Source organism: Ranitomeya variabilis, chromosome 5 (genome assembly GCF_051348905.1).
Source record: "Ranitomeya variabilis isolate aRanVar5 chromosome 5, aRanVar5.hap1, whole genome shotgun sequence".
Classification (NCBI taxonomy): domain Eukaryota; kingdom Metazoa; phylum Chordata; class Amphibia; order Anura; family Dendrobatidae; genus Ranitomeya; species Ranitomeya variabilis.
This window is the reverse complement of record NC_135236.1, coordinates 521,369,245-521,394,047: the sequence shown is the minus strand read 5'-3', so window position 1 is coordinate 521,394,047 and position 24,803 is coordinate 521,369,245.

Genomic DNA, 24,803 nt, shown 5'->3' with positions numbered 1-24,803 from the left:
ATAAAAATGCTGCACAATTGCTACCTGCAGCAAAACAAACAAACTTCTCATCCTTCATATCATACCTGTCTCACAACCCTAAGCAGCTATTCAGCACTTTCAATTCTCTCCACCATCCACCAACTCCCCCTCCCTCTCCTCTCATCTCAGCTAGATACTTTGCCTCACCACCTGTGAACTTGACCCAATTATGTCCCACCTCATTCCACACCTTACCAGAGTCTTCATCCCAAGCCTCACCCACCTCTTCAACCTATCACTAACAACTGGTTTCTTCCTTCCTGATCGAAACATACCTCGATCACACCCATCCTCAAAAAGACAACCCTTGACCCATCCTCTGTGTCTAAATATCATCCCATATCATTTCTCCCCTATGCCTCCAAACTATTGGAACAAAATTTCCATTTTGAACTGTCCTCCCACCTATCGCTTACAATCTGGCTTCAGACCGCACTATTCCACTGAAACTGCCCTGACTAAAGTCACCAACAACCTACTAACCGCCAAATGAAAGTAATGTGAGTTTGTCCTCCTCCTTCTCCTGGACTTGGCACCTGCCTTTGACACAATGAACCATTCTTTCTTACTACAGACGTTTTGATCAGGTGCCTGAGCTACGTTGTTAGTTTGCCTTGCATGCTTGCTAGTTGTCAGGTTCCCCTGGTCCGCCCGTCTGCTAGTCTACCTGTCTGCCCGTCTGCTCATACCTGTCTGTGCTCTTTTGTCCATCAGCCAGTCCAGATTGCACCTTCCATTGCCCATCTGTCTAACATTTGGTCCAGCCCGCACCTGCCAGTGATTTTCTGTTTCTTAGTCGGTCCCATCTGCACCTTTGTTTCCTGTGTCCCTACAGTGCCTGCCTGCATTCATCCCTCCTTTGAGCCTTAAAGGGAACCTGTCACCCCCAAAATCGGGGGTGAGGTAAGCCCACCGGCATCAGGGGCTGATAAGCCCCCGATGTATCCTAAAAGATTAGAAAAAGACGTTAGATTATACTCACCCAGGGGCGTTCCTGCTGCTGGTCCGGGTCCGGCACCTCCCATCTTCATCAGATGACATCCTCTTCTGGTCTTCACGCTGCGGCTCCAGCGCAGGCGTACTTTGTCTGCCCTGTTGAGGGCAGAGAAAAGTACTGCAGTGCGCAGGCGCCGGGCCTCTCTGCTATACTAGTTCTACTCTATTGCAATTGATGCCATTTTGTTGGTGTCTGTCACTAATTTTTGTAAATGTGTAGACTCTTGGTTGGATCTATGTCATATGTGTTGCCAGTAGCAGTAGGTCCTCTGAGACCGTCAGTCCTCCACTCCCTTTGAATCAACTACCTGTGTTACTATCCTTAGATTTTTCTGACAATAGTAGTCTATGAAACGGATATGTGTGCCACATGAGTGTAGCTGAGCATGAAAGCAGGTTGAGCTGTTGCATGTGGTATCAGGGCTCCCAGCTCAGCCGCCTTCACCGATCCCTCACCCACCTCGTCTTCAATTCAAAGCTGTAAATGTTTGCCTACCTTATGCATGGCTGATTGCTGCAATGCCATGCTACAATTTGTACTGTGGGTGAATTGAGGCCACTTTCCTGGTGTCTGCCCCTCATTTGATGTGATTTGTCAGCTGTTGAGCCCGTTTTAAAAAGTGTTGTGTATGCATTTATTTTTGCCTCCCATTGATTGTAATGGCGTTTGGTTACGTTTGGTGAATATTCAAAACCTAAATTGATGAAAATAGCAAATTCAGCGATCGTAATCTGAACCGAACATTGAAATATTCGCTCAACTCTATTAGTGATGAGCGAGTGTACTCGTTGCTCGGGTGACCTCCGAGTGTTTATGACTGCTCGGAGATTTCGTTTTCATCGCAGCAGTTGAATGATTTACAGCTACTAGCCAGGCTGAGTACATGTGGGGGATGCCTGGTTGCTAGGGAATCCCCACATGTAATCAAGCAGGCTAGCAGCTGTAAATGATTCAGCTGCCGCAATGAAAACTAAATCTCTGAGCAGTCATAAATACTCGGAGGTCTCTCGAGCATGCTCGGGAAAACCCGAGCAACAAGTACACTCGCTCATCACTAATCTCTATCCATAATACTGTATGGAGGACTATACTGTCCAGTTTCTGACCTATTGTAGAATTTACAATAGATATCACTCATGTAATGTAAGAAGTGAAATCTTTGGCATTGTAATATGCCTATATTTCTCTGCTGTATCTGTGCATCATAAATTGTGGTATGTGTTAAAAGGGCCCACTGATACTCTTTTGCCCAGCGCCTGCGAAAACCTGGAGCCGGCCCTGATGATAACAACACACCCCACATGCACAGTATAATGGCCCCCACAGTCCTCTATACAGTATGGCAGAGCACCAAGCTCCCTAAATAGTATGATATCCCCCACATCAATCAATACATTATGATGAATCGCACTGCTCTCTACAGTACGATGTCTCCCACACTGCATGATGGACCCCACAGCCTACCACAGTCCCCTCACAAAGCAAGAAGGCTCTCACAACCTCCCACTTAGTTTTTTGTTCTTTCAGACCTCTACAAATTATTATGGCCTCCACACACTATGATAGCCCCTATAGCTCTCTACACTGAGCATTGTACCCTGACAGCTCTCCACACAGTATGAGGGCCCCTAAAGCCCTCCATAAAATATGATGCGCGTAGAAAGATTCGGACACAGTATGATGCCACCAGTTTTTCCTCACACAGTTTGAGCACCCACAGCCCCCTCCAACTACTAACTGACACATTAAAAAAATACTCACATAGCCCTGTTTCCTCCATGTAGTGATCCAGTCTGCGCAGTGTGTGGACTCAGGCTCAGCAATGCAGGTGTGATCTGGTGATGTAATCACCTATACATTATTGAAGAAAATCTGCTGCCATCTACCAGTTTGATGAAGATGAAGCAACGGTGGACTTTTCAGGAAGACAATGACCGCAAACACATAGCCAACGTACTTTCAATATGTTTCCGAGAAAGAAAATAAAGCTACTAGAACAGCCCAGCCAATCCGCCAGACATGAATCTAATAGAAAATGTATGGAATAAACTAAAGATCAAAGTTCATAGAAGGAGCCCAAGCAACCTTTATGATTTGAAGGGTATTTGTGGAAGAATGGGCCAAAATGACACCTGAGCAATGCATGTGACTAGTTTTCTCCATACAGGAGGCATCTTGAAGCTGTTATCACCAAAAAATGTTTATGTGCAATGCATTAATTAAATTTCAATAAGCATGTTCAATACTTTTTCCATGTGTCAAATCTCATTATTACACATAACTTAATTTATGAACATCGATGGTTTGGTTTCTTAGCATGTGTTGATTGAATTGGTTGTTGCCGGCATCTGGTGAGAATTTCATGTCAATAGCACCTTTAGAAATATATTTACTTACATAATTGGTGACATTTTGGTGGTATTTTCGCTTGATATGGTGAGATGTCACATATACAAAGGAACTAATATATCCTAATACTTTAACAAAGCATCATAACCATCATACTGATACATAACAAGATAATGGAAAGGAATAATATTTATTTCTCAAATGTTCATCCCTCTTGAATATTTGGCCAGGCTTTGACTGTTAACGACTGTGCCAAAACAGGAATCCAAAATAGCAAGAAATCTTGGCCAGTGTAGCAGAGAAATGTTCTTCGTGTTAAGTGGCTGAATCGAAGGTTGCATAATTAGTACATACATTACACTTCTTCATAGACGCGTTACACATTGAAACACTGAAAGTAGCAAATAGACCCTTTTTAGAAAATCTGGCAGGTGTACATAGCTTGCACTGGTATATTTCAGCAGTTCAGAATGTTCCAAACAGAAAATAGTGACAAATAAAACTCAGTAGACTGCAACTAAGAAATCAACAATAGAAATGCTGAAACTGAAGATTAAAATGGCAAATCCCACCATACATATGGATGGCATTACTAGGATATGACACTACTATAATTATTGTCCAACTACTATTGTTGTCACCACTTTGCAAGAACTAAATGTCTGCATTAGTAGGAAAGTGCACTTCAGCTTCTGTCTGCTTTGCTCACTATAGTATTATCAATATTTGGTCATGACGATTCCACCCAGAAATAGAGAATGATACCAACAGGTGAGGACATAATTTTTGCTATGCTGCTGCCATTCTCTTTTAGTGGAATGACAGCGGTCAGACACCTGCCAGTCAGACACTGTTAGATGTTTTAATAGGCCAATAGAATTCATCAAATCTAAATTCGATTTCAGCAGATTGCTCAATATCAGAGGAAAGACAGGAGACTTGATTCTTTTTTAGTTTAGGGGTTGAAAAAGAAAAAACTCTTACAATCACTTCTCCCCTGCCCTCAACATACTTGTCCCGCCACCACTTGGTACTCTAATAAGCTTCATTCTATCATTCTTCCCCTTTTGGCCGCTCCAGGGTCCTCTCTCGTCTGGCACTGCCATTAACTAGGTCTCACACTGTGTGGGGCTCAATGCATATCCTTTACTATGTGAGGATAAGTCAATGGTGGTGCCCACCAGAAGATCCGTAACAAGAAGAAAGCTGAAGGATCGGGTGGTGTCACAATCCACTTTTGGATCTGTGGCAGATTTGGCGTTTCATATTAAAACTTTTTTCCTTTCAGGCCATCGGGGGTTAATGTCTGTTTTTCTGCCCCAGTGGCCGCTGGAGTAATTACATTACTGCCTAGTCTGCTGATGTAGTTGGTGACTACTCCCACCATCCTTCAAAAGGTAACCTGATGCATCAGCTGGCTGTTGGTTATACAGGTCCTTTTGGATACCAACCGTGCTGAAGACTGGAGGTTGTTGGTTCAGTGGTGCTTCAGTTGAATGCTGTTACTTGGTGTCTTACTCTGCTGTGCGGTGCATTTCAGCAGAGAAAAGCTAAGTGTTGTTTTGTGTTTTTTCTTTTCCCTGTAGTGTTTGTCTTAACTTACCTTGTGTTGTTTTAGTGCAGCGGTGGGACCAGTGTCTTCATTTGCCAATTCCTTACATGGGGATAGGAGCAGGGCAAGTAAGGGATTAGGTATCCTGCTCGGCAACAGGGTGAAAGCACCCATATAGGGACGGTAGGGAGATTAGGGTACAGCCTCAGGTGAGTGCAGGAGGTGTCCATTTCCCCGTTTCCTATTGTCACGGACCACCGTTGTTATTGTGTTTCTGTTGTATCCCTTTTCTTGTTGTGTCATTTTGTGACTGTCCACTTGTCGGGTTGTGTCACGCTAAGACAGTCATTTCGTGACAGGTGGGGAACAAAAGTGGCAGTTATGGGAAGGTGTAATAATTATAGGGGATAACTCAGGAGACTCTTTGCGTGGAACAAGACAACTACAGGACACAGTTTTATAAGTGGTAAAGTCTATATTATAACACGGTGATTCAAACAGATGCAGAGAGAAACTCAAGTCCACAACACTTGGTGTAAATATTAAATGCAGCTTAGCAGTCTATAGGGAACTTCAGAAGAAAATGCAATTACGCAGAAAGTCTATGAAGCACAGTTATTCTTGAGGATACTTGACACGAATAAGTCCTTGTTTTAGTCCAAACACAGATAGATATGATTATAAAGCAGTTCAAATAATATCTTAGCTCAACCAGTGAGGCCTGGGTAAAAGTTTCAGGTCTTTGCAGAGCAGCAACAGCTTACATCTCCAGCAAATGCAGATGGAAATAAACACGAGCAGCAGATGAAGGAGGATTACTGGAAACTGGTGTATGCAGCAGGAACTCAGAGCAGAGTAGCAGGATCACCACACAGGTTCACAGGAGCAGGTATATAGCCAGGGAGTCACCAAAGTAAGGCGCTTGATGCAAGGCAGAATACTCTAGCACAGACTGAAGGCTGGGGTGGAGTTTTATAGCAGGAAGACGCAGTGCACATGAGACCAAAGACGCCATCTTGGAAAAGGGCAGTAATGCACAAAAGGTAATAAAAAATGTTCAGAGTCCTGACATTACTCCCTCCTTATAAGCGGCCTCAGGATGATCCTGGACCTGGTTTCTCAGGGAATCTCTGATGAAAATGAGAAATCGTCTGCTGGGCATTGATGTTTTCCACAGGTTCCCAAGAGTCTTCCTCAGGGGGATATCCCTGCCATCTTATCAGATATTGGAGCCGATTCCTGCGAATCCTGGAATCAACAATTTCCTCCACCAAAAATTGTACTTGCCCATCAATCACCACAGGCTGCGGAGGTGGCACAACACGTCCCTGGAAGGTATTAGGAGATACAGGCTTTAGTAAAGATACATAAAAAACTGGATGTACCTTCATAGTCCTAGGCAGCCTCAGCCGGCAGGCCACAGAGCTCACAATACCGTTGATCTTGAAAGGGCCAATGAATTTCTGTCCAAGTTTTTGTGAAGGAACGTTTAACTTCAGATTCTTAGTTGCTAACCACACGGAATCTCCTACCTTGAACATGGGTGCAGGTTTACGGAATCTATCTGCCGAACTCTTGTAACGTTCTTGAGCTGTGGTCAGGGATTCCTTCAGAACCTCCAGATTTTGCCTCATCGCAGTCAGCCTTTCCTCCACTGCCGGAACCGGACAATTAATTGGAGACCTAGGTAAAATACACGGATGATAACCCAGATTGGCAAAGAAAGGTGTAAATTTAGTGGAGGCGCTCTGAGAATTGTTATATGAAAATTTGGCTAACGGCAGCAACTCCAACCAATCATCCTGGAGATGGCTGACATAACATCTTAGATATTGCTCCAGCGTCTGGTTGGTACGCTCAGTCTGACCATTTGTCTGGGGATGGTGAGCGGAAGAGAGACAGACATTAATATTGAGTGCAGAGCAAAACCCCTTCCAAAATCTTGAAGTGAACTGTACCCCACGGTCAGAGATGATCTCATCCGAAATCCCATGCAACCGGAAGACATTCTGTATAACCAAGTTCACTGTATCTTTAGCTGAGGGGAGGCCGGTGCACGGAACAAAATGAGCAGCTTTAGTCAGGCGATCAACTACCACCATGATTGTATTCATGCCCCCCGATGTAGGCAGCTCCACAATAAAGTCCATTGATATAGACTGTTGTGTACTCTATTTTTGGGCTCCCTCTAGTGGTCACAAGCGGTACTGTGTAGTGTTGTCTTTCTGCAGGTTGGCAGCATCAGCTGGTTCGTTATCCTTGGTTGGTTTCCTATTTAGCTCACCTGGATACTCAGTTCCTTGCCTGCTATCAATGTATTCAGTGCTCTTCAGATTCCTTGTGTCTACCTTGCTCCCAGTCTCTCCTAGACAAGCTAAGTTTTTGTTTGATCATTTTTTGATTATCAGTGTTCATTATGTTTTTAGTCCAGCTCGCTAAAATGTGATTTCCTCGCTTGCTGGTTGCTCTAGGGGACTGAGTTTCTCCCCCCACACCGTTAGTTGGTGTGGGGGTTCTTGAAATCTCAGAGTGGATATTTTGTAAGGGTTTTTTACTGACCGCATAGATTCCCTTTTCTATTTTCTGCTATCTAGTATTAGTGGGCCTCATTTGCTGAATCTGCTTTCACCCCTGTGTATGTGCCTTCCTCTTACCTCACCGTTATTATTTGTTGGGGGCTTCTATATCTTTGGGGATTATTTCTCTGGAGGCAAGAGAGGTCTTTCTTTCTCTCTAGGGGTAGTTAGTTCCTCAGGCTGGCTCGGGACGTCTAGGATTTTTAGGCACGTTCACCGGCTACTTCTAGTGTGTTTGGATAGGTTCAGATTTGCGGTCAGTCCAGTTTGCCACCTCCCTAGAGCTTGTCCTATGTTTGTTACTTAGCTGGAGTAATTTGTGATCCTCAACCACTAAGGATCATAACAGTATAGCAGGCCCAAAAGTGTTTAATGCATCGCAGAAGTGGGATAAAAAGAAGACCTGAGTACATTTTTTTTTCTCCTCCCGCTTTTCCTTTGCTGCAGTCTGTTTAGCTTCTTTCATCCCCTTGAACTCTGGGTGGTTTTGAGCTCAGCTGCAGACATGAATGTTCAGACTCTGACTTCTAGTGTGGATCATCTTACTGCACGGGTGCCAAGTATTCAGGATTTTGTTATTCATAGCCCTATGTCGGAACCAAAGATACCCATTCCTGAGTTGTTTTCTGGAGATAGATCTAGGTTTCTAAATTTTAAGAATAATTGTAAGTTATTTCTATCTCTGAGACCTCGTTCCTCTGGTGATTCCGCTCAGCAAGTTAAAATTGTTATCTCCTTGTTGCGTGCTCAAGATTGGGCTTTCTCTCTGGCGCCAGGAGATCCTGCATTGCTTAATGTAGATGCATTTTTTCTGGCTCTTGGACTGCTTTATGAGGAGCCTAATCTTGAGAATCAGGCAGAAAAAGCGTTGCTGGCTATCTCTCAAGGTCAGGATGAAGCAGAGGTGTATTGTCAAAAATTTCGGAAATGGTCGGTGCTTACTCAATGGAATGAGTGTGCCCTGGCTGCAAATTTCAGAGAAGGTCTTTCTGAGGCCGTTAAGAATGTTATGGTGGGGTTTCCCACCCCTGCAAGTCTGAGTGATTCTATGGCTTTAGCCATTCAGGTTGATCGGCGTTTGCGGGAGCGCAAATCTGCTCATCCTTTGGCGGTATTTTCTGAACAGAGACCTGAGTCTATGCAATGTGACCGAACTCTGACCAGAATTGAGCGACAAAGTCATAGACGTCAAAATGGGTTGTGCTTTTACTGTGGTGATTCTACTCATGTTATCTCAGCATGCTCTAAACGCTTAAAAAAATCGCTAAACCTGTCACCATTGGTACTATACAGACTAAATTTATTTTGTCTGTTACTTTGATTTGTTCTTTGTCGTCCTACCCGGTTATGGCTTTTGTGGATTCGGGTGCTGCCCTGAATCTGATGGATTTGTTGTTTGCCAGGTGCTGTGGTTTTGTCCTGGAGCCTTTGGATATTCCTATTCCTCTGAGGGGAATTGATGCTACGCCATTGGCTGAGAATAAGCCTCAGTATTGGACGCAAATGACTATGTGCATGACTCCCGTACATCAGGAGGTGATTCGCTTTCTTGTTCTGCATAATTTGCATGATGTTGTCGTTTTGGGTCTGCCATGGCTGCAAGCTCATAATCCAGTTTTAGATTGGAAAGCTATGTCTGTGTCAAGTTGGGGTTGTCAGGGAATTCATGGCGATACTCCGTTGGTGTCTATTGCTTCTTCCACTCCTTCTGAGGTCCCTGAGTTTTTGTCTGACTACCAGGATGTATTTGATGAGCCCAGGTCCTGTGCCCTGCCTCCTCATAGGGATTGTGACTGTGCTATAAATTTAATTCCTGGTAGTAAATTCCCTAAGGGACGACTTTTTAATTTGTCTATACCAGAGCAGAGCTGATTCCCTTTTCTATTTTCTGCTATCTAGTATTAGTGGGCCTCATTTGCTGAATCTGCTTTCACCCCTGTGTATGTGCCTTCCTCTTACCTCACCGTTATTATTTGTTGGGGGCTTCTATATCTTTGGGGATTATTTCTCTGGAGGCAAGAGAGGTCTTTCTTTCTCTCTAGGGGTAGTTAGTTCCTCAGGCTGGCTCGGGACGTCTAGGATTTTTAGGCACATTCACCGGTACTTCTAGTGTGTTTGGATAGGTTCAGATTTGCGGTCAGTCCAGTTTGTCACCTCCCTAGAGCTTGTCCTATGTTTGTTACTTAGCTGGAGTAATTTGAGATCCTCAACCACTAAGGATCATAACAATAGACCCCCAAGGGCGGGACAGAACAGGTAATGGTTGTAGAAGACCCGTAGGTGCCACATGAGGAGTCTTGTAACGAGCACATACCTCACAAGAGAGAACATAGTCCTTGGTATCCTTCAGGCAAGTTGGCCACCAGAAGAATTGGCTCAGGAACTCTTGTGTCTTCTGTACCCCCTGTGACCAGCCAACTTGGAGTCATGTACCAACTTGAGGATCTGCAGATGGACAACCTCAGGGACATAGATATGTCGATCTCTGAACCACATGCTACCCTTAAAGACAAGATTAATATCCACAGGTGGGTTGGCCAGAAATACATCACCGTCATAAGCCTCCCTGCACTATTTCCACAAGTCCTGATCGTGGATAACTCCGATGAAATTGGCATCAGATAGAATGGTCTTGGACGGGGCTCCAGGTACGGAATCCGCAGCATGGATTCGGGATAAAGCATCAGCCTTCCCATTACGAGAACCTGGACGGTACGAGATAACAAAGTTAAATTGATTTAAAAATAAGTTCCAACAAGCCTGACGAGGAGAAAGACATCTAGCGGATCTAAGGAACTCTAAATTGCGATGGTCAGTTAGCACTATGATCTGTTGTGCAGCTCCTTGCAGATGATGCCTCCATTCTTTGAAAGCCGCAATAATAGCCAGCAATTCCTTGTCTCCCACGTCGTAATTCTTCTCTGCTGAGGTTAGTCTATGGGAAAAGAAAGCACAAGGATGTAGCAGACCCTTCTCTCCAGTTCTTTGGGAGAGAATAGCCCCCAAAGCATTATCAGAAGGGTCCACCTCCACAATGAAAGAAAGTGTTGGATCTGGGTGTATCAACAGCGGTGCTGATGTGAAACAGATCTTAAGCTGATCAAAAACTTCTTGAGCCTGTGATGACCACTTAATGGGCTTTTCCTTCTTTGTCAAGGAAGTAATGGGACGGACAATATCAGAAATATTTCGAATGAATCGTCTGTAGAAATTTGCAAAACCAATAAAACGTTGGAACTCCTTAACGTTCTTGGGTACCGGCCAGTCAAGGATAGCCTGAATCTTACCAGATTCCATGTTCAGCCCCTGGGGAGAGATGATATAACCTAAGAACTGTATCTCAGAATGATGGAACTCACATTTCTCTTTCTTAATATACAGATGGTTCTCTTTCAGACGTCTTAAAACAGTTTTGACATGTTCTTCATGTTCCCGTAGAGAGTCAGAAAAGATTAGTATATCGTCCAAATAGATCACCACAAACTGGTCCAACAAATCTCTGAAAATGTCATTAGCAAGGTGTTGAAACGTTGCAGGGGCGTTACAAAGCCCGAAGGGCATCACAAGATATTCAAAGTGTCCATACTGGCATCGGAATGCTGTCTTCCACTCATCCCCTGGACGAATACGCACCAAATTATAAGCCCCACGAAGATCCAATTTAGAGAACACCTTAGTATGGCGGACTCTTTCCAGTAATTCAGGAATCAGAGGCAAAGTGTAACAGTTTCGTACAGTTACCTTATTGAGTTCCCGATAGTAAACACAGGGTCTCAGGGTCCCATCCTTCTTTTTTACAAAAAATATAGGTGCCCCTGCTGGTGAGGAAGAAGGACGTATGAAGCCTTTGGCCAGATTTTCATCAATATACTCCTTTAAGGCTTGAAGCTCAGGTGCCGCCAAAGGGTATACGTTACCAAAAGGAATGGCTGCCCCAGGAAGCAGCTCAATGGGACAGTCATAATGCCTGTGTGGAGGAAGCTGATCTGCATTCTTCTTGTCACAGATGTCAGAGATCTCATTATATGCTGGAGGTAAAGAAAATACATGTACATGTGGTTCCGTAGCCGTGGACTCAGGGACAGCTTCTGTTAACGCTGAGTTGCTCCTTGTTGGAAAGATAATCTCCTTGGTCTCCCAGTTGATAATTTGGTTCTGAGAACGCAACCAAGGAATGCCTAAAATCACAGGAAAATGAGGAGAAATTAGCAAGAAAGAAAGTTGCTCCTGATGATTAGGCTCCAACAAAATTTCAAGGGGTACGGTCTCCTGATCCACAGGCCCAGAGATTAAAGGTGACCCATCCACTGTTTCCATGATAATTGGAGAGGCTCTTTGCTGAATTTCAATATTATGTTCCTTGGCAAATGCGATATCCATGAAATTGCCACCTTCACCAGAGTCAATCATAGCTGCGCTGGAAATCCAATGTCCTGAACACAGGATCTTAATAGGGAGAGAACAGTGAGAGTTCTTTTCCTTAAGCTCCTTGTGGGGTGAAGTCATAGAAAGTGAATGGAATACAGCGTTTAAAGGCAGGCTACATTCAGAGATGTCAGATTCATCATCACAGTTGTCATACTCCCCTACTGCTGCTAGCACCTTGTTAGGCCGTCTAGGACACTTAGGACAATTGATCAAGAAGTGGTCAGACTGGCCGCAGTAGAAACATAGACTTTCACGAAGGCGATGCTCCCAGCGCTCATTGATCTCGCGCCTCTGAACGGAATCAATTTGCATGGGCACCGCCTCCTCCTCCCGTGATGTTTTACCTGCAGGCTCTTTGGAAGGAAGGGAAAAGTTAGAAATATGGTTATGTGCAGCAAACTTCTGCCTACGCTCAGTAAGGCGAATGTCTATGCGCACACAATGCTGTATAAATGTCTCTAGCTCTTGTGGTGACTCAGAGCAAGCTAGTTCATCTTTTACAATACTAGACAGACCCCTTTTAAAAATAGTCAATTTTGAATAACTGTCCCAATTGGTATCTACCGCTAATCTCCTGAATTCAGTAGCATACTCAATAACAGAACGTTTAGCCTGGCGTAGAGACAATAAAGCAGATTCAGCGGTAGCACGGCGATTAGGGTCATCAAACATTAATGCCATAGCGGCCAAGAAATCATCCAAGTTATTTAACCGTGGGTCACGAGACTCAATCATCGGATTCACCCAGGCGAGCGCTCGTGCGGTCAGCAGCATTATTACACACAATACTTTGGATCTATCATTAGGAAAACGGTCAGCATGCATATCAAAATATAGCATATATTGATTCACAAAGCCACAAAATTTGTCGCGATCACCATTAAATCTGAATGGGGGCAACTTAGGTGGGCTAGCTGGTGGCGGTTGCCCAGAGGGTAAAGTCGCTTGTGCAGCTATTTGTGTGCTTATGTCCTGAAAAACCCGTCCATACTGGGACTCTATGCCAGAAAGTTTGTTTTCCTGGGCTGCCATGCGGGTGCTTAAGTCCTGCAAAGTCTGTCCAAACACTTGTTGATTGTGTTCAAAGCTTCCAAACTTCTTTTGCAGACCTTTCACATCTTTCTGCAGTGATCTAATTATGGAAAACACCTGCTCTAATCTGCTCTTTGCAGTCATTGTTCCAGCAGTCTCCTCTTTTGTGGCTAGAGTATCCTGTAAAAATTATAGGGGATAGCTCAGGAGACTCTTTGCGTGGAACAAGACAACTACAGGACACAGTTTTATAAGTGGTAAAGTCTATATTATAACACGGTGATTCAAACAGGTGCAGAGAGAAACTCAAGTCCACAACACTTGGTGTAAATATTAAACGCAGCTTAGCAGTCTATAGGGAACTTCAGAGGAAAACGCAATCATGCAGAAAGTCTATGAAGCACAGTTATTCTTGAGGATACTTGACACGAATAAGTCCTTGTTTTAGTCCAAACACAGATAGATATGATTATAAGGCAGTTCAAATAATATCTTAGCTCAACCAGGGAGGCCTGGGTAAAAGTCTTAGGTCTTTGCAGAGCAGCAACAGCTTACATGTCCAGCAAATGCAGATGGAAGTAAACACGAGCAGCAGATGAAGGAGGATTACTGGAAACTGGTGTATGCAGCAGGAACTCAGAGCAGAGTAGCAGGATCACCACACAGGTTCACAGGAGCAGGTATATAGCCAGGGAGTCACGAGAGTCAGGCGCTGGATGCAAGGCAGAATACTCTAGCACAGACTGAAGGCTGGGGTGGAGTTTTATAGCAGGAAAAGGGTAGTAATGCACAAAAGGTAACAAAAAATGTTCAGAGTCCTGACAGAAGGATTAAGGAGGGTTCTCGTGCAAATCAAATCCCCAAAAATACAACCTGAATTTTTAGTGAAATACGTAGCAAAAATCGATTTGTTTAGGATCAAATCATTTATCTCTACGTGCTAGCAATGTCTATGTTGAGACTACCATTTTAACTATACAGGGAACTATATGTCGGTGAGTCTGACCTCTATACCAGGAAAGATCTTTGAACAAATTATCAAACAACATGTATGTAAGTACCTGAATAAGAATGAAGTGATTAACCAGAATCCGCATGGGTTTGTAGCTAATAAGTCATTTCAGACTAACTTAATTTCCTTCTATGACAGAATCACTGACTGGGTGGATCAGGGAAATGCTGTAGATATAGTATATCTTTACTTCAGCAAAGCATTTGACAAAGTATCTCACACAATCCTTATTGAAAAAATGATTTAGTATGGAATGGACAAGGCAACTGTTAGGTGGATTCAAAACTGGCTTAGTGATCGGACCCAAAGACTGTTCGTAAATGGCTGCACATCCAGTTGGAAGAATGTCTCAAGTGGGGTACCACAGGGCCCTGTCCTGGGCTCTGTATTGTACAATGATTTAGACAAAGGAATTGAGGGTAAACTGATTAAATTTGCTGATGACCTGTGTTGAGCGATATCGTCCGATACTTGAAAGTATAGGTATCGGAAAGTATCGGCCGATACCGGCAAAGTAGGAAACTCTCCTTCAGGCCCTGGGATCCATATCAATGTGTAAAAGAAAGAATTTAAATAAAAAATAGGGATATACTCACCCTCCGACGCAGCCTGGACTTTACCGCCGTAACCGGGAGCCGTTGTACCTAAGAATGGGCGCTTGAAGGGCTTTAGATGAGGTCACTGCGCTCTGATTGGTCCGTAGCGGTCGCGTGACCGCTACGCGACCAATCACAAAGCCGTGACGTCACCTAAGGTCTTTCAAGCGCTTGAAATACCTTAGAAGACGTCCGCAGCTTCTGATTGGTCGCGTAGCGGTCGCGTGACCGCTACGCGACCAATCACAAAGCCGTGACGTCACCTAAGGTCTTTCAAGCGCTTGAAATACCTTAGAAGACGTCCGCAGCTTCTGATTGGTCGCGTAGCGGTCGCGTGACCGCTACGCGACCAATCACAAAGCAGTGACGTCACCTAAGGTCTTTCAAGCGCTTGAAAGACCTTAGGTGACGTCACTGCTTTGTGATTGGTCCGTAGCGGTCACGCGACCGCTACGGACCAATCAGAGCGCCGTGACGTCATCTAAGGCCCTTCAAGCTTGCATTTTTAGGTACAACGGCTCCCGGTTATGGCGGTAAAGTCCAGCCTGCGTCAGAGAGGTGAGTATATCCCTATTTTTTATTTTAATTCTTTCTTTTACACATTGATATTAATCCCAAAACCGATTCCCGATACCACAAAAGTATCGGATCTCGGTATCGGAATTCCGATACCCGCAAGTATCGGCCGATACCCGATACTTGCGGTATCGGAATGCTCAACACTACTGATGACACAATGCAAGGAGGGATAGCTAATACTAAGGAAGAGAGAGAGAGAGGATTCAAAAAGATATACATAAACTGGAGCAGTGGGCAGCAAATAACAGAATGGTTTTTAATAGGGAAAAATGAAAAGTACTACATCTGGGCAATAAAAATGATACAGAATGGGAGGAATAGGGGTAAGCAACAGCACATGTGAAAAAGACATGGGTATACTAATAGATCACAGACTGAACACAAGTCAGCAGTGTGATGCAGCAGTAAAAAAGGCAAATGCAATTCTTGGATGTATTAACAGAAGCATACAATCTAGATCACGTGAAGTCATTATTGCCCTCTACTCCTCTTTGGTCAGACCTCATCTGGAATACTGAGTCCAGTTTTGGACACCACATTTTAAAAAAGACATCAACAAATTGAAGCAAGCTCAGAGAAGAGCGACCAGAATGGTGACCGGTCTTCAAACCATGTCCTATAAGGAACGGTTACAGGATTTGGGAATGTTTAGCTTGCAAAAAAAGAAGACTGAGAGGACACTTAATAGCTGTCTACAAATATCTCAAGGCCTGTCACATTGTAGAAGGATCATCTTTATTCTCATTTGCACAAGGAAAGACTAGAAGCAATGGGAGGAAACAGAATGGGAGGAGACACAGATTAGATATTAGAAAAAACTTTTTAACAGTTAGGGTGATCAACGAGTGGAGCAGGCTACCACGAGAAGTGGTGAGTTCTCCTTCAATGGAAGTCTTCAAACAGAGGCTTGACAGAAATCTGTCTGGGATGACTTAGTGAATCCTGCTTTGAGCAAGGGAGTTGGACCAGATGACCAAGGAGTTCCCTTCCAACTTTACCATTCTATGATTCTATGATTCTAACTAACAGGGATCAGGCATGTAAAAGAAATAGAAATACAATATCAATTACATCTATTTATTTTTGGTCTAATTCCCGGCTTTCGTCCAAAATATATATGCAGTGGAGACAAAAAATACCTGACCTTTTACTCTCAGGGCTGTATTTGTCACTATACACCTGAGGTCAGGTGCCTAGGGAGGCAGGTTGTGGGGAGGAAGGGTGCCACCATGAAAGAAGATTTACATTTTTTTTAAATTTCCCTTCTTACCTCCGCTGGACTGCGGAGGAAAACTGCCATATTTTTTTGGGGAGGGGGACATTGACAGAGTAGAATTGATCAGCTCCCTGCCCCAAAGAAGCAACATAACTGATAGAGGTGAAGGACCTTTGTTGATGTCATGCCCATGTGACTCTTACGGACAGAGCCATGCAACAGCTTTCAAGTGGTATGTTTCCCCTGAAGGAAACACCAGAAAGAAACTGGTGACAGGTAATTAGGGAACAGGGGGTGCAGGCTGTGTTTGAGGGTACATATTAGTGGTGCAAGCTACGTATGGGGGTACACAGGGTCAGACTGTCCTGGTGGGGTACCAGTGAAATGCGCTGTGGGCCCCAGAGAGGGAAGGAGGAAGGAAAAAAAATGATTTGGGACAGCGGGCCTTTAAAAGTACAGGAGAAAGAGGCGCGCGTGGGTGTGTGCACACAGACCTGACCCATTGCCATGACCAGGGCTGGCGTCACCACCAGTCGTACTCAGGGAAGTGCTGTGGCCCTAAAACACACCCTACGGGGCCCATGAGTTGGGGGAGCTCAGTGCCAGTGCTGGCACCAGACTACTTCTTCAAATACTCACTTCTTGTTCCTGGCAGCTGCAGTGTCTTCAGCGACTTCTGACTCTGTAGCGTCTCAGGGCAGAGGGCGCAATGACGTCACTACAGCACGCTCTGTGTCCTAAGCACTGCAGATCCAGAAGATATGCTGAGTATACCAAAGCTGCGGTGGGAACAGGAGAGGCATTTGATTTTTTTTCTTATGCATGGAGTATTATATGGGGCCCATACATTATATACTACATGGAGGAGCATTATATGGAACCTATTATATACTGTATGGAGGAGCATTATATGGGGCCTATTATATACCGTATGGAAGAGCATTATATGGGGCCTATTATATACTGTATGAAGGAGCATTATATGGGGCCTATTATATACTGTATGGAGCATTATGGAGCCCATTATATACTGTATGGAGGAGCAGTATATGGGGCCTATTACATACTGTATGGAGCATTATGGAGCCCATTATATACTGTATGGAGAAGCATTATATGGGGCCTATTACATACTGTATGGAGCATTATATGGGGCCCATTATATACTGTATGGAGGAGCATTATATGGGGCCTATTATATACTGTATGGAGAGCATAATATGGGGCCTATTATATACTGCATGAAGGAGCATTATATGGGGCCTATTATATACTGTATAGAGCATTATGGGGCCCATTATATACCGTATGGAGGAGCATTATATGGGGTCTATTAAATACTGTATCAAGGAGCATTATATGGAACCTATTATATACTGTATGGAGGAGCATTATATGGGGCCTATTACATACTATATGGAGGAGCATTATATGGGGCCTATTAAATATTGTATGAAGGATATTTATATGGGACTTATTATCGGTGGAGCATTATATGGGGCCTATTATATACTGTATGGAGGAGCATTATATGGGGCCTATTATATGATATATGAAGGATCATTATATGGGGCCTATTATATACTGTATGGAGGAGCATAATATGGGGCCCATTATATACTGTATGAAGGAGCATTATATGGGGCCTATTATATACTGTATGGAGAAGCATTATATGGGGTCCATTATGTACTGTATAAAGCATTATATAGGGGCCCATAATATACTGTATGGAGGAGCATTATACGGGGCCTATTACATACTATATGGAGCATTATTACATGGGGTCCATTATATACTGTATGGAGTATTACATGCTGCCCATTATATATTGTATGGAACATTATATGGGGCCCATTATACTGTATGGAGCACTACAGTATATGGGGCCATTATTCTGCATGAAGCAATATATGGGGCCAATATACTGTATGGAGCACCGTGTGAGGCCATTATACTGTATGGAGCATTATATTTGACCCATTATACTGTATGGAGCATTATATTGGGCCCATTATACTTTATAGAGCATTGTATGGGGCCCATTATACTTTACGGATCAATAAATGAGGCCCATTATACTGTATGGTGTACTATATGGGGCTCATGATATTGTATGGAGCATTTTATGAGGCTCCATATGGAGCAATATATGGGGTAATTATACTATCTGGAACATTATATGAGGCCATTTTGCTGTATCGAGCATTATATGTGGCCCATTATCCTGTATGTAGCACTATATGGGGCCATAATACTGTATGGAACAATATATGTGGGAAAAAAGGAATGTCCAGCTCCACCGAATCTGTGAAGATAAAATTTCTTTATTCACAAACTTGTAGCATAGAAAATGAAATGTCATGGTTAAGGGAGCTTAGTCTCCAGAAACGCGTTGAGATTCACACCCACATGGTTTGTGCTGAAGTTTGTATCCTCTATGCTACAAGTTTGTGAATAAAGAAATTTTATCTTCACGGATTCGGTGGAGCTGGACATTCCTTTTTTTTGGACTTTACACGTTTGGACACAGCGGGTCCGTGCTCCCGAAGTTCAACTAATGCATCACGGGTGAGCTGGTTTATTTCTCTTTTCAACAATATATGTGGCCCATATTTTTAAATATTTTACATCAAACTCCTTGGGCTTGATGTCAGCAGCCATAAAACAGCTGATATCAATCCCACAGTTATGACTATGTGTCAAAATTGGTGCATCTAATGAAAGCGCCATTTCTGGGGTGGCTGAAGGCTGATATGCTTAGTGTGGGAGAGGGCCATTATCCATGGCCCTTCCTAGGCTATTAATATCAGTCTGCAGCTGTCTGTTTAAACTTTGCTGGTTAGTAATTATAGTGGGGCCCCCACATTATGTTTTGGGGGAGGTCTCCCCTATAATAACCAGTAAAGGCTAAGCAAAGAGCTGTGAGTAGATATTATTATCCTGGGAATCTATGGATATTGGTCCATTCCCAGAATATTAACATCAGCCCCCAGCAGTCGGCTTTCCCTCAGCTGGTTATGAAAATTAAGGGGGACCCCATGCAATTTTTTAAATTTATAACTTTAAAGAATAAATACAAGTAGAGAAAAATAAGCACAAGCACGCAAAGCACTGATTAGAAATTACACTGACATATTTCTATCATCTATCATGTTCCTCATTGCTGTCTTTCTCTATCTTTGAACATCTTTTATACATAAAACTCCTATGCTGCATTTCATTCTATACATGTCACACTGACAGCACACGGACACACGGACAGGGACAGCACACAGCCACACTGATATCACAGAGTTTTCACATAGGTACACACGGACGTCACATAGACACGGACCACGGATCTCACCAATACTGTTTCTTCCAGTACAGAAACCACCAGAACATGTGAAGGGTGCTTAAACAAGAAAGGATCAGCAGTCTGATGGTAGACATGCTAGATCCTTACCTCACCTGACATTCATTTGTCAGGGGCCCCTTACATATTAGACTAAGTTCCCCATTCAGCATTTGGTGTATGGGATTTCTAGAAATATCATGCCCACTGTGACTTCTTTTTACTTTGCCAAAATTTACATGTGGTGAGGTATTGAAATCTGAAACATGTCAATTTCTCTTGAGGTAAATATGCATTTTACTTGCAGATTTTACCCATAGACTTGAATGTGATGAGGAAAGTCCACAGATAAAATGCTTTTGTGCTTTACCACAGTAAATCACAGTAACACAGTAAACAAAATAAAAGCGCATGTAACCCATACATAGCTTTTCTACGACTTCATTGATAAAGTTAAGTAACAGAAAGTTTCCAAAACAAAGTATGCATTTCAATGCAGCTGCCATACTCGGGTCAGGAGAGCAGCTGGTCAGTCTGTACGCTGCAATGCGATTTTCATCCTGTTAAGTAGAATGGATGTTGTGGAGACACAGGGGGTCAGTGGGTGCTCTCGTTTGCTAGCCCGAGACCACATGGACAAGCGCTCATCCCACTGAATGCCTGCTCTCCTTTCCCGTGGGCATAATACTATTCACATAATACAGGATGAGAGTAAAGCAGAGTGGCAATACTTTATTGAACCACCAAACAGACAGCAACATATAGAACAGTCCCATCAAAATACCCAAGATGGTCAAATTACACAGTCTCACCCCTCTCCTGACTCACCAGGATAAGAGCAGCTGCAAATTTGGGTCTTCCAGTGCCAAGTACCCCCACCTGTGGCACCCCACTTTTGGCAAGCAACCACAGAGAGGAGGTAACGACAGTCCATTGAGGCACGTGGTCAGGTGACCGGAGGGTCCCAGCCTGGCTTCTCCAAACGTATTCATGGTGATAAATTGACCAGAGGATCCCAACTTGGTTTCCCCAAATGTCTCCATAGAGCCAAGTGACCGGTGGGTTCAAATCCTGGCTTCCCCAAATGTATCCATGTGTTCAGTAAAAATGGAGCAGATCTACATTCTTCCAGCCAGAGCCGTGGTCCTTTAGCTGGCATCCTGTATAATTTCAAATCTGTGTCATTTTTTATAAAGCCATGATGTCCTGGCAGCTGTCCTGTAGAGTGTTCCTGGCTGTGGTTTTGTAAAGAGTTCCTGTTGATGGAGCCATGGTGTCCTGGCAGCTTTCCTGTAGAGTGGTCCTGGCTGTTGATTTGTAAAGAGTTTCCTTTTTACAAAAGGATAGAAAATTATTTTTTATACCTACATCTGTGGTTTAGATCATCACCCACAAATCAGGGAGAAGGTGGCATGAGGTTAACTCTCATTGTTTGAGTATTTAATCAATCTGCATAGTTTGTCCTTCTCTGTTTGGTAGGTAAGCAAAATAGCTTGACTTGTATAATGTATAATCAACATTGTAGCAAACATCTATTGTTCAATTAGCCTATGTACCTTTCCACCAAATAGCAGACAATAAGCTGCAGCAAACAACAACTCAAAAGTAAACATTCAAACAATAGTCTATGATTCACATGACAACAGTCTATGTTTCTTGACCAACTGAAGAAAACCACATAGATTTAATAGTCAACATTCAAACAATTGCCTATTTCTCCTGGCATGCTGAAAATAGACGTCTGGATAATTAAGATTAAATTCTGTGTCATCACAGATGTATTCACACATTGTTAAAAACAGTGGATTTGATAGTGAGATCCCTGTGACTTAGCACAGGTCTTATTCTGATCCTATATGCAGATCAGACTGTCATTCAAGTCTATGGGGATCTGTCAAAAACGGATGCAGATCAGAGGCTTCACTGATTTGTTGCTTCATAATAAACTTGAATAAAAGTATGATCTTCCAAAAGTTTTTTTTTATTGGCTTGGATACAAAGACACCTATACACACACACAAAAACAATTAGGTGCAAATAGGATGACACCTGAGAAAAAATTGTTCTGTTTTTCTTGAATTTTTATACTCACATGGATGTGTGAATGTAGCCTTAGGGCTCATGCAGATGAGCGTTTAAATAGTCCGTGTACTGCCTGATTTTTGATCAGTTCACACACGGACAGCACACTGATCAGTGTTATTCAATAGTGCTGTTCAGATTAACCATTTTTTTCTTGGTCCGACTGTCCATGAGAAAAAAATCACAGCATGCACTTCTTACTATAGAGTCTCGGATAAGACTCACACATTGAAGTTTTTTGGGTACGAGAAAAAAATCTGATTCCACAAGGAATATAGAAGTGGCATCCAATTTCTACAGATAGATTTCTATTATAACCCTAGGAAACGGTATGTGATCGTTCACGTGTTTTAATGTAGTTGTATAAAAACGAATCACACACAGACATCAAAAACGGATACCCGGATGGAACATGGATTAAAATCTGATTTTTTTTTTTTTTTTAAATGGTCCGAATTTCCTGGTTAAAACTCAGGTGATTTCTCATACGCTCATCTGCAGGCGCCCTTGCACTTTCAGCCGAACCTTGTAACACCGGCGAGTTTGGCTTACATTAGTCTGACATGCATGGGGGACTGTAACTACTATCTAAAGGGTATGGACACTTTTAGATTGACTTATCAGTAGGGGGCATCACAACTTAGAGTGCCTAGGGCAGCATGAACACAAAAAAGGCATACATACTCTACAGTATATATTGATATATTTTCCACTGTTGTAGAAAATATAAACATACTTTTGACTGCAAACTTCCCTTTAAAGGGAACCTGTCACCCCCAAAATCGAAGATGAGCTAAGCCCACCAGCATCAGGGGCTTATCTACAGCATTCTGTAGTGCTGTAGATAAGCCCCTGATGTATCCTGAAAGATGAGAAAAAGAGGTTAGACTATACTCACATAGGGACAGTCCCGGTACGATGGGCGTCGCGGTCCAGGGCCTCCCATCTTCTTAAGATGACGTCTTCTTCTTGTATTCACTGCCGCTCTGGTGCAGGCGTACTTTGTCTGCCCTGTTGAGGGCAGAGCAAAGTACTGCAGAGTGCAGGTGCCGGGCCTCCCTGACCTTTCCCGGCGCCTGCGCACTGCAGTACTTTGCTCTGCCCTCAACAGGGCAAAGTACGCCTGCACCGGAGCCGCAGTGTGACTACAAGAAGAGGACGTCATCGTAAGAAGATGGGAGGCCCCTGACCGGACCGCGACGCCAATCGTACTGAGACTGCCCCTAGGTGAGTATAATCTAACCTCTTTTTTTCATCTTTCAGGATACATCGGGGGCTTATCTACAGCATTCCAGAATGCTGTAGATAAGCCCCTGATGCTGGTGGGCTTAGCTCACATTCGATTTTGGGGGTGACAGGTTCCCTTTAAAGTTTGCCAAAAAATATTCATAATCATCTTTTACATTGCAGATGATATACAGAAAGTTAATTGAAAAGTAATGAGAAGATGAATGATCGTCTTTTTCCATTTTCAAACATCAATTTCAAACTCACAAAACCACAGAAAAACCCATTATCTAAAAAAAAACTTGGAACACAGGTGAATCTTCCGAGGAGTGGCCGAATTGCCAAAATTACTCAGAGAACACAGCAACAACTCATTTGAAAAGTGACAAAACAACCCAGAACAACATCCAAAGAGAACTTCTGGTTTCTTTACTCTCACCGGCTAAAGATCAGTGTTTATGACTCCACAGCAGAAATAAAGCTGGAGAGAAATTGAGTTCATAGGAGAGTAGTGAGGAAGAAACCATACTAAGGGTATAAGCACTGGTGCACCTGTCGAGTTTTACAAACAAAAAGTGCTTTTGTGTGTATATGTTTGACTATGTGTGCCTCTGTTTATGTGTATGTGCATCTGTGTGTGTATATATGTCTGTGTGTGTGTGTATGTGTGTATATGTGTGCATGTGTGTGTGTGTATATGTGTGAATGTGTGCGTGTGTAAGACAAAGACCGATGACAACTTTCACAGCAATACAAAATATGTGGTCGCTATATCAGTAAAGGAAAAACATCCACTTTGATAACCAAATATTCAATAGCACTTGTGTAAGTCATCAATATCATGCGTAGAGTTTGGTATTTGCTTACATCATTGTTTTTTAGGATAATGTTGTAGTACTAATTTTATCTGCATGGTGTTGTGGTTCACAGGGTGCAATCATCTCTGGAACGGATGTCCACGCCAGATGCTTCATATCCAGATTCTTGGTACTATAAACATGTTCCTCTGTCTGCAACTAATTATATACAGCATATATTATGCTCTACATAACTGTTTTACCTTTATAATGATAGTAATGCGTGATTTAAGTAGCATTTTGTTCTGTAAGACATCTCCCCTGCATACTTTGTGCGTAACATAATCGGATAGTAGTTCTAATTATAAGTATGTAAGCTTTACAAATATTATGCTGGGGCTATTCCAACATGATGCTCAGCATATTTGTAGTCAAGGAATTAGACAGGAAATCTCAGCTCTGGGGCCCATATGGAGAGGCACTATTTCCCCTTAATACTGTTCTTCCTGTTGAAAGTGTCATAAAATATTCTCTGAAAAACATATTTTTCCTTCTCCTTTGACATTCGAGGATTGTCCAGAACTGATTGATTTTTTTTTCTATGTGTAAATCTGTGTGCCTCTTTCCTCCTGGGTCAGTATGAGGCTCATCTTCAGAAAATGTACACAGACTGTGACCGAAGATTCTCTGCTGTGTCCTGAGATGGCCTCTTATAGTGCATCTCCTGACAAAATGTTATCTAATGAAATATGCTAGCAAAGATCAAGTTTACATTCTAGTTAAAGTATGTCAAATGTTCCCAAGGGAATGAAGACTGTTCTTGATGAAAACAATAGATATAGATAGTTCATGAAGTGTCTGAACAGAATTTGGGAGTATAAATCTATCCATAAACATGTAAGGCCTTATTTATTAAAGATGGGAGAGTAGTGGAATTCTTCATAGCAGTCAGTCTAAAAGTGAATAGTTTCTGCCCTAAACTATATTATTTGATGTACTAGG